This window comes from Marmota marmota, unplaced genomic scaffold, assembly GCF_001458135.2.
Source record: "Marmota marmota marmota unplaced genomic scaffold, marMar, whole genome shotgun sequence".
Taxonomy (NCBI): Eukaryota; Metazoa; Chordata; class Mammalia; order Rodentia; family Sciuridae; genus Marmota; species Marmota marmota.
In genome coordinates, this window is record NW_025999853.1 from 42,067,624 (window position 1) to 42,079,499 (window position 11,876).

Sequence of the window (11,876 nt, forward strand, 5' to 3'; positions counted from 1 at the left end):
CTCACTGTTGTTGTAGTTAATAACTCTCCAATGACGAGTGAGGTAGAACACTATCAATTTCACAAATTTTCTAGCATCTGTGACTTTCTTCAGAAGACACAAGTAGCTTAGCAGACTTTCACCTCCCTGTCATGTGGCTCTCATCAGTTTTTGTTCCAAGTGATGATGGATGTGCCTTTCCTGTCTACTCTTTGTTTTCATTATTTAGACAGGAAGCCACTTTTCTACATTATTTATAATTCTAACACCAGATATTTGTTTGTTCTTAGCCCCACACTCACCCTTCTCTATTCTCTAGAAGAAGATGTGAGCAGGAAGCCTGCAGATTACATTTCTTTGACATCTAAATTCTAACCAAGTTCCACCAACAGGAGGCACCTCTACCTGATCAGCTGGTGGAAAGAAGATCAGGCTACTCTGTTTCTGACAGAACCTCAACTGCAGCATCAGTGGTGGCTTCTGCTGGATTCAGGTACTGCTAGGGCTACACAGCCAACGCTACTGGAACCGTCACCAGTGTCACTAAGTACCACAGGTCTGTTACCAAGCAGGAGCCACCATAGGATGGACTCATCTATTCCAGCCAATTACAGGAGCAGCTCCCTGAATTCTGGGGTAGAGTGTTTCCCTTTGCCCCTACAAACATTTTTATAATCATTCCCCAACATTAAGTCCTTCTCAGATTGAATGAGCTAAAATAATTTCTGTTTTCCTGACCATGCACAGACAGGTAGATAAACTTCCCATATTCTCAGCATCCTCCTACAATGATCATTTGTCCTACAATAGCATTTCAAAGCCTATCTTTAGAGGATAAACATTCTCCAAACTTATATACCTATGAAGATCTTCATTTTACCCTCTTGCATTTAAACGATATTTTATCTAGGTACAAAACGCCAGGAGCTACGTTGTGCTTTGAAACTATGACTCCCCTAAATCCTAGCATCCAGTTTTGCTATTAAAAAGTATGATAGCAGCTTTTTTGTGGTTGTTGTTCCTTACAAGTTCATTTGCTTTTTTTCTCAGGACTCTTTTAGGATTTTTCTTCTTGTTCTAGGCTCTTAAATTTCTCTATAATGTGTCTATTTGTTGATATTTTCCCCTTGCCTGGACTGTAAACCCTTTAGTCTTTATATTCCTTTACAGATTTCCATTAAACTTTAAAATAAATCTTCTTCACTAATATTTATTCTCTCCTTCTGAGACTCCTGTCATACTGGAACTTCTCTCGATTCCATATCCCTTAACTTCCTTTTTATTTTTCACTGATGCCAAAGGGTTTACATTTCCCAGCTCACCAATTAGTTCATCCAGGTCTACCTTCTGCTATTTATTCCCTCTGTTGTGTTCTTCATTTCATCTATTGACCTAATATCTTCATTTCATCTATATTACCTAATATCTCTAGCTGGCTCTTTTTCATAGCTGCTTTTTTTCTATTTTTCTCTATTCCCCTATTTATTATGTTTATTTTATATTCTTATAACCACATCCACAAGGTCTACAGGGGAAGCAGTGACCACCTTCTTATTTATTCCCCTTTTGATTTATTCCAAAAGACCATTTTTATTATGTCACTTCTCTGCTCAAACACCTTCAATGGGTCTCCTTTACAAATGGTATTAAACAAAAAGAACCATTATACAATGCCTTCTTCATTCAGCTCTTTTTATTCTTGATATTTGCCTTTTTGTTATCCTATAATTTACTTTACTATCCTATTTCTTAATCCTAGGTAGCTCTCAGCACATAAGTTCTTATTCATAGCAGAGGCACAAAAAGATATCTCTTAATTGATAGCGCCAGCCTGTAAGTTAATAATTCTTGCAAAAGAATTATTCCTGGTTCAGAAAAAGAAAAATATATCTTTCGTGTACAAAAAAGGTACAATTCACCATCATGAGGACATGTGTTAAGCATTTTCACAATGTCAGAGAAAGGTTTGCAACAGAGAATGAGCCAGACTTTCTTATTTGATCTCTCTTCTGATCAAGATTTCACATTTTCAAGATGTCTTAGTAGTGGGCAACTATTGTGGAATAGGCTTAGGAAACTGACCTCATGATGTTGATGTCACTAACCGTGTTTGAACAAACAGGAACTAACCTGTGAGATAAGCAAAAGCACTAAAAGATGATGTCATGCATCTAACTACACAGATCTATGAGCTTAAGCTGTTGGCCCCAGGGCAGTGCAGCAATTTGCAATTACAGTCTCCTATTCTGAATCTCAAAATTTTGTCAGTTCTGTGGGAAATAAAATGGGTGTTTAAATAAAGACTTCAAGATAAATTCACTCATCACAAACAAAACATATGCTAGCTCCCAAAAGGAGAAATAATCAAAAACGTCCAGGCAGTTGGACTAGATTTCTTTTGATGTTTCCACCATTTGTCTCTGGAAACCAAGTCAGTTCTATGTCACTTGCCCAAGTGCTTGGAGAGCATAAGAGTTACCAACCAGGACTTTGATTCTTTAAAGGTCTGTTTATGTCTGCATGACTAAGATTGCTTTTGTGTACTGAGGAGGAAATACCAAGCTAACAAGGAAGGCCACGAATCCACAAAATTTTAATTTCTAGTTTTGGGACAAGTTAACCTCCAATTCATGTTTTTGTATTACGAATTTTTGTGACGACTTTAAAGTTTGCCATGGTATTTATGGTAATTTCATTACAAACCACATCTTCATCTTTTAATTTCTTTCCTATTTATAATTATACAACTGTAATTAAAAGGTATTACAACTACACGCTATCCTAGCTAAAAGTCTGGCCTGGCAGGCTTATAATATTCAAGACATTTCTCTGGCTTTATTTCTTTTCTCCATTTTGGAAGAAGGGTGGGGGAAGGAAGGGAGGCAGTGGAGACTTCGGTCATTATAACCTCAAATCCTTTCATCAACTTCTCTTTGTTCCTTAGAAAAAAAAAAATAGGATTTTTCCAAATAGTCCCCTCACCAAATGAAATGTTTTGATGTAATAGTTTCCATTTCAGCTTCTCACCACATCTGAAGTGATGCTTCACTCAGACTCACTAACAGCATGTGAAGGGTTTCAAGGGTTGTTGGACTTGGATTGAATTCCATCTTTCAGTGGTGGTGCCAGCACTTTCTGCCTCCATGGCTCAGAGGGTCCCAAAGCTGAGCGCCATGGCTGGGGCACCTCATAGCTTTCTCTTTCGGCACATAGAAGGTACTGGTGTGTAAAGACTTCCACACTCCTAATAGTTACCACTCACAAATCCAAGAAAAAGATTTGGAGGTAAGGAAACTAGCAGCTCTTGCTAATCCTCAGCTGAAAAGAGTGCAGCGAACTGATAATTAACCATGTTCTTAATATCTTCAAAGAAAGTTGAACTGTGGAGCCAAACAGAATCATTTCCCTGAAACTGTTCACCTAATTAGCTGGAAGAAGGATACACGTGGATTTTTTGTTTGTTTGTTTTGTTTTTGTTTTTTGCCAACCTACTAGAGAACTGATGCTCTACTAGAGAATGGATGCTCTCCCAGACCATGTCACCCTGATGGGACCATCAATCACTGTATGCCACCTACTTGCAGGGTAAACACATTGAGCCAGACCAACAAAAATACTATGGGTAAAAGGAGCTCTGTAGCAATTAGTCATTTTTTTATAATCACTGCTATAAATATGGCCCTACCCTAGGCCCAAATTACCCTTCTCTCTCTCCTCTCATGAAATATTTTTCTTAAGATCTTCTCCTATTGGTGGAGCTTCATTTGGGACTATCTCAACCCAATGCAGGTTGAATCTCAACAAGGGAGAGGTCAAATCTTGATCCCATTCCTTCTAAAGGATCCCTGTTCCTTCTCCATACATGTCCATTTTGCAAACATCAGGAAATGTTTCCTTCCTCAGATAACTTACTTGGAAGCAAGGGATAACAACTGGCTTTGGATTCTGAGAGATTCCCCCACAAAATGACAAAATGGGCTCAAAATGATATGCTCTCTGCTCCTAGACCAGTGCTCTGCAACCTTAGTCCCCACATTAGAAACATAGGATACTACAGAATGACTTGTGTCCTCCCCAAAATTCATATGTTGAAGGCCTAACTTCCAATTTGACTGCATTTAGAGATTCGGCCTTGGAGGAGGTTAGATAAGGTCATAAGGATGAGGCCCTAATCCAACTGGACTGGTATCCTTAAAAGAAGAAACACCAGATATTTCTTCCTTTCTCTCTGTAAACACAAAGAAAAGCCCATTTGAGGACACAGTGAGGAGGCAGCCATCTATAAGACGAAGAAGAGAAGCCTCACCAGAAACCAACCCTGCCAGTGCTTTGATCTTGGACTTTCAGACTCTAGAACGGTGAGCAAGTCAATGTCTGTTGTTTAAATCACCCAGAGGTAGGTATGGTAGCCTGAGAAGACTAATACAACTAGGGAGCTCTAAAATCTCAATGCCCAGGCCTTGCCCACACCCATTATCAGAATCTCTGGGAGCAAAACAGGCAACAGGATCTTTAAAATCTCTCAAGATAATCCCAATATGCTGCCACTGTATACAGAGGCTGTATACAAAAGCTACAGTCAACTTTGAAATAGTTGGTTTTCTTTCTCTTTTAAGTTTACTTATTTTTAATATACAATAAGGATATTAACAGATTAACATATTTACAGCATATAATTTGTCTCAATTTGCTGTTAACTTTTACAACTGTTTTATATACATACATATAAAGATATATATATATATAAAATATCCACACACTATATATATTCTATATATGTGAATATGTATATCTACATAATCACACTTATACACACACATGTATATATACATATACCCCCTTCAGTTTTTTTAATAGTATGGAGAAGTGAGTAGAATTGCAAGTTGACACAGCTAACAGCAATAGGTTGGCTCACTGGCCCAGAAATATGATAGTTCTTAAATCTGGAATCATAGCACAAATTTATTCACAGAAGTTCTGTTTGATTTGTTTGCTTGGTGTTGACTTTGGGCCAGATACACTAGGTGCGGGGATTCTGTATTGAGTAAAAATACAGCCAATCCCTGCCTTAAGGGAGTTAGGAGGATATGATCTGTGCTCTGGAGGACAGGAACTCCAAGGGCAAGCTGCAAGGCACCTAATAGCCTTCGGGGTTGAGGAAGGCTTCTTTCCCTGAGGATTTTTCCAAGAGTAACCCTTATATGGGATTCTTTGTTAAGAATGTTCGCCTTACTGCAAAGCAGTCTAGAGTCTAAGATATGAAGTCTAGTTCAGGACAAGAGCTATAGACTGCTATGCTATGATGTTTCGGGTGCAGTGTATAGTGCTGTGATTTACTATGGAACAGGCCTAATCACCATTGTGCCTTAGATATGCATTCCAAGTAGGTCCTAAGGAACTCATCTGTGGTTTGGTCAACCACACAGCCATTTACTTTGAAAATTGTCTACAGGGAACTATGGAGTAGAATCTCCCCAACCTGATAATCTTGTGTTTGTTTTCCAGAATTGTGGAATTCTAAGAATTGCAGGATTAAAAAAAAAAAAAAAAACTTTAGAGAGAATCCATGATGCTTAAACAGAGTCTTCAACCTATGTTTATCATGAGGGTCAGATCCTCTTCCTACAACTTAACATTTATTGTCCACTATGAAGTAAATGTGATTCTATGTGCTGAGAACTCTTATTGATCTAAGGTCTTTGAAGATTTCTCTTGTTTCTTCCTGTGGGAAAGCATAGGAAGGTTTTCTTCATTTCTTAATCCCCACTCCCATCCACCCCTAGAGCCCATACAGGGACCAGCATTCATCAGGCTTTTGACAATGCATATAGAATGAGTGAGAGTTATTAGGGTACCTGGGTTCTCAGATGTCCATTGATGGGGCTTAGGTGAGGAGGAATTTTCCCACAAGGCCCAGGGCCCTGGGATTCCTTGATGTTAGTAGTAGTGTCGATGTTTATAAGTTGGCCCCTCTTTTTCACTCCAAAGGAATTTTTAAGTCTCCAAGCCAATAAACTGTTCACCAGTGAACAATGAAATCTCTTTGTATAGTCATAGGGTGAGGCTTTGGAAAATTAGGAACAGAACCCAGAACTCTTCATATTTCCTAGAAAATCCCAGTGGATTCTACATTCTGCCCTCAAAAATTTTCTTTGAGGAGTGATTTCAAAATCTAACCACTGAAGGCTGTGAGCGAGGTCTTATCATGGTGCCCCATATCTAACCAGAGAAGACAAGACATACACAATAACACACACAGGATTATTGGTTTTTAAAAAATGTAGGATTATCACCAAATGGTCACAGAGAAATTTTAGCTTTTACTTCTTCTCAACAAAAGAAACAATCAGTGAGGTGAATAGAGAGCCTACAGAATGGAAGCAAATTTTTACCACTTGCACATCAGATAGAGCACTAATCTCTAGGGTGAATAAAAAACTTAAAAAACTAAAACAACAACAAAAAAATAACTCAATCAATAAATGGGCCAAAGAACTGAAAGACACTTCTCAGAAGGTGATATACAATCAATCAACAAATACATAAAAAAATGTTCAACATCTCTAGTAATTAGAGAAATGCAAATCAAAACTACTGGAGTGAGATTTTATCTCACTCCAGTCAGAATGGCAGCTATTAAGAATACAAACAACAATAAGTGTTGGCGAGGATGGGGGAAAAGGCACACTCATACACTGCTGGTGAGACTGCAAATGGTGCAGCCAATTTGGAAAGCAGTATGGAGATTTCTTGGAAAACTGGGAATGAAACCACCTTTTGACCCAGCTACCCAATCCTTGGTCTGTACTCAAGGGACTTAAAAACAGCATACTACAGGGACACAGCCACATCGAAGTTTGTAGCAACACAATTCATAATAGCTAAACTGTGGAACCAACCTAGATGCCCTTCTGTAGATGCATGGATAAAGAAAATGTAGAATATATTCACAATGGAATATTATTCAGCAATAAAACAGAATAAAATCATGGCATTTGTAGGTAAATGGATGGAGTTGGAGAATATAATGCTACGTGAAGTTAGTCGATACCAAAAATCCAAATGCCTAATGTTTTCTCTGATATAAGGAGGCTGATTCATCATGGGCTTGGGAGGGGGAACATGGGAAGATTAAATGAACTCTAGACAGGGCAAAGGGGAGGAGAGGAAGGGAGGGGGCAAGGGGTGTAAAAAAGATTGTGGAATGAGATGGACATCATTACCCTAAGCACATGTATGAAGACACGAATGGTGTGAATATACTTTGTATACAACCAGAGATAAGAAAAATCGTGTTCTATATATGTAATATGAATTGTAATTCATTCTGCTGTCATATATAACAAATTAGAATAAAAAATTTTAAAAAATATTTTAGCTTTTATATATAGTCATGGTGGTGGAGGTCTTATACTCATATGCACACACATAGCCAGAACTTGTTGGTTTGTCTTCCAGACCCTGTGGAGACAAAGAAACCAGGTAAAAATTGAAATCTGAAGTCTGGGATCCTCACGCTGCCCCCATGTGGCTGATAGGAACTAGACTGTGAAGCAGCAGTCAGACTGAGCAGTGTCTTCCTACTGATTCAATGAGCCCCAAATTATTTAGGTATTTTAATAACTACAGTGCTGAGTTAACACTGAGAAAACAACTGTACATATGGCAGCCAACAGCTTCATCTTGGCCACCCTGGCCATTCCTCACCAAATCAGAGGACTGCTCCAATTTTCCCAGCTAGTTACTGTTTAGTTTGTACTTGTTGGATATATGTGATTGTCAATGTTTCTTTCTTTCCCCAGATGCCTTCTTCTTAAAATCTTTCTTTTCTTTTCCTTTTAAAATTTACTTTAGGATTCATTTCCTTGTGGATAAGGGAAAGAAAAGACAGAAAACTCTAACTTTGTGAGAACAGTCAGCCTAGTCTCCCTGAGACTGAGGGTTGGTTACCTGGGGCTGTACTGGAGGGAGGGGGGTTGCTGGGATTCTAGAAAGTACATGAATTATGAAGACCACAGGGTGGTGGGTGCTCCCTGGGACACAGCTGCTGGGAAGGGACAGCACAGGAGTAGGACATGGGGCTGGTTTCTCCTTTGTGACTTACACTTATTCTTTAAGAAAACGTCACCAATGTCACTCAGAAATTTTTTCTTAACCTTTTTTTTAAAAAAAACAAGGAATCAATGATATTTTCTTTAAAATAAAAAATGGGGGGACCATTTACACATACAAAACTAATGTAAGAATTAGTGTGTTTGGGGCTGTGGCTGTAGCTCAGTGGTAGAGCACTTGCCTAGCATGTGTGAGGCCCTCGATTCAATCCTCAGAGTCACATAAAAATAAATAAATAAAAGTATAAAAAAATACAATAACATTTTTTTTAAAAAAAAAGAATTAAGGTGTGTACATACATACACCTTAGTAAGATATTTCAATAATAGAAGAGGGGTTTGATTTGTGGATTTTATCAATGATTTCTATACCATAGCATCTAACATGATTCCAGATACACAACTGTCTGACAAACAATATTCTACCTAAGATATCAAAGTTAAGATTGACCAAACATAATTTTTCATCTACTCACTTCCACTAATTAAAAAAATACCTGATATACTGTAATTTTGTGTTTTGCTTCCACGTATCTCTTAGGATTAAAGGTATGGGGCAATATGACAGAACTCATAAGTAAATGACTGTGAGCAATAAATTACCTTACATATGAGTCCAAACCTTAGGGACAAAAGTATACATGTGGATATGCCATTTATTCTCTCATATTCTTACAGGGATGCTCCAACATAGGAGCAGCAACCTACAGTTCTTATAACAGAAATAACTTAAGGTCACCATCCTTTCAGAGTTCACAGCCCAGTACCTCCCTGACTGCGATGAGCAGACCTCCATGGGAAAACCACTCTGCCTTCAGGACTGCCAACCAACAGGAAGAGGCACTTTGCCAGGCAGCTTTTAAATGGTGCCCATTAAGAGCCCTGCCGTAAACCTTCTGTTTCCACCCTTCCCACCCTGAGAGTCCTTCCCTGTGCTCTTCCTTGCTCATAGCAGCTTTCTCTTCTGATTTTCTGGAGGTTTCTGTGGAAGAAGTTAGAAATCACAGGGAAAACAACTGGATTTTTATTTTGTATCCCTTCCTAGGGATACAAGACTCAAGTATGGAAGGGCTCAAGGTTATCTTAGAGTAACTTTCTACAAGTATACAGAATAGGTCCTGATGGAAGGATTGCCTTTCCAAACCATTCTAGTAACTCTAGTAACTGTGAGTGCAAATTATCCATGGAAGGAAATAAATAAAAACTACTGCAAAAGTTCTAGATCCAAGACTTAAGACTATGTTCACCAATTGTTCAAGAACCAGTGCCAGTTGCTCTGTAGGAATAATAAAGGAGGTGGTTCGTATTAATCTTAAAGGAGGAAAGCCAGGAATTATGTAGGCAGGTGAGAGTACCATTGGATCTGAGCCTTTCATTCATTTATTAATGCCATAAACATTTGCCGAGCTCCTCTATATACAAGGCAGCATGGTGAGATGAATTAGAGTTCCTGGCTTAAAGAAATAACAACAAAATTCTACTCCTTTTATTCACATTCTCAGGATGATCACTTAGTATTCTCAGATGTGTTTTCTATTGCCTTACAAGTGAATAATTAGAGAACAGGATCTAATAATCTGACATTTCTGTACATGGAGAATCATGGGAACCATTATAACAATTAAATTAGCAGTGCAGGGATGGGGCAGGTGCTGGTTTGAATATTCTATTCTGCCACATATTAGCTGTGAGTTCATATGCAATTTACTTATCCTCATCTGCTAAAAAAGAATAACACCTAATATTATATGTAATATAAAAATCATCTTTCACTATGTCATTCACATAGTAAAGGTTCAGTAATAGTGAAGACCTCAGGACGTAAATGCAATAAAGGGAAATCAATACTGCAGAAGACTTAGCCCTCTACCAGGCCCTGGTATATGAAGATCCCACTAAGGGAGTCAGGGAAGAAGACCTTGTATCCTGAATCACTCCCATGGAGTGATTTGGTTTCACCCTCAAAATGGTCCTTGTGACGTTGGATGTCACTGTTTTGCAGATAAGAAAGATGAGAAAAGCAGAGTCGACCTGACCAAGCTCAACAGAGCAAGTGAGACAGGAGTCCAACTCCATCTGACTCCAGTGTGAAGGCTCTTTCCTCCAAGCCACGGGCTATCAAAGTGTGGTCTCAGAGGAGCAGCATGGGCACACCTGGGAGCTTGTCACAAATGCAAATCATCAGTCATATCCAAACCCAGGAAGTCAGATACTTTGGGGGAGGGACCAGCATCTACATTTCAAGGAGCCCTACAGGGGACACTGATACACGCTCCAGCGTGAGAACCAGAATCCAGATCCTTTTGTATTTAACAAAGCATGGAAAAAAGCCCCGGCTTCAGGTTTGAATTTGCACCAACTCCTCAGCAAGGAGTCAGGTAATGCTAAAAAGCTGCCCTAGTTCCATTCCAGTGCACAGTGCATGTGAGAAAGAAAAGTGAAAATTAATGACATTTTAATTAATCTATTTTTATATTCTTTTTCATTGTTGTTATTTGCCGAAGGCCGGCTGGCTGGGCAAAATAGCCGGGGGGTGACGAACAACTTGTGTACGTTGATAAAGCAGGAGTAGGAGCCGTTTATTGTAGGATAAGAGCGGTATTTATACATTCCACACAGCTTATCTAATTAACATAAACTCGATACAGCACTGAACCAATAAGAAATCTCCACACTTAATGGCTCGCTGGCGTTACTTCACAAACCACTCCCTCTGGCATTTTGCCAGGTGCCATCCAGACTTGTTTACAGACTCTAACATTTCTCTGGCAAAATGCCAGGCGCCATCCTGACTTGTTTACAGACTCTAACAGTTATTGTTACTGAGGATTAAACCCAGGGGTGCTTAACCACTGAGCCACATCCCCAGTCGTGTATGTGTGTGTGTGTGTGTGTGTGTATTTTTTAATTTTGAGACAGGTTCTCACTAAATTGCTTAGGGCCTCACTAAATTGCTGAGGCTGGCTTTCAACTTGTGATCCTTCTGCCTCAGCCTCCCAAATCACTGGGATTATAGGTGTGGGTCACCACACCTGGCCCATTTTTATATCTTTAAACCTCTGTCCTTGGACAGCACTAATACTCCAAGGAGGGAAGCTTTGCTCCTGATTGTGACAAGGGGTAGTGTCACTTCCTCCCATTCCACTTGATCTCGGGCAACATGATCATGCATTAAGCTCCTGCTAGGTGCAGACACTGGGAAAGCAGTGGAAAAATAAAACCTTCAGGGAGTGTATGATCTGATTTCTCCCAGCAATAACTTCCTATTGACTTTTCCTAGAGCCCCTGGACTCCCAAGAGTTCCTTCCTCTTCCATTCCTCCCCACCCCCCAAAACCCATCTACATTTAGAATAAAAATAACTACAATCCTAAGCAAAGAGGTTGTTAAGAAAAACAAGACCACTTATCACCACCTCTGGACCATACACAACCTACCCACTCAAGGTACATTGTGGAGCTGACTGCAGCTGTGTTCTGAAAGTTTGTTCCTTCCTGCCCCAAAGTCACATGTTGAAATCCTATGCCCCCAACAGTGATGGTTTTAAGTGGTGAGTCCTCGAGGTGCAAATTGGTGGAACTGTTCTGGAAAGCAATATGGAAAAACTTTGAATGGAACCACCATTTAACCCAATTATCCCATTCCTCAATCTATACCCAAAGGACTTAAAATCAGCATACTATAGTGATACAGCCACATCAATGTCTATAACAGCTGAATTCACAATAGCTAAACTGTGGAAGCCACATAGATGCCCTTCAGTAGATGACTGGATAAAGAAACTGTG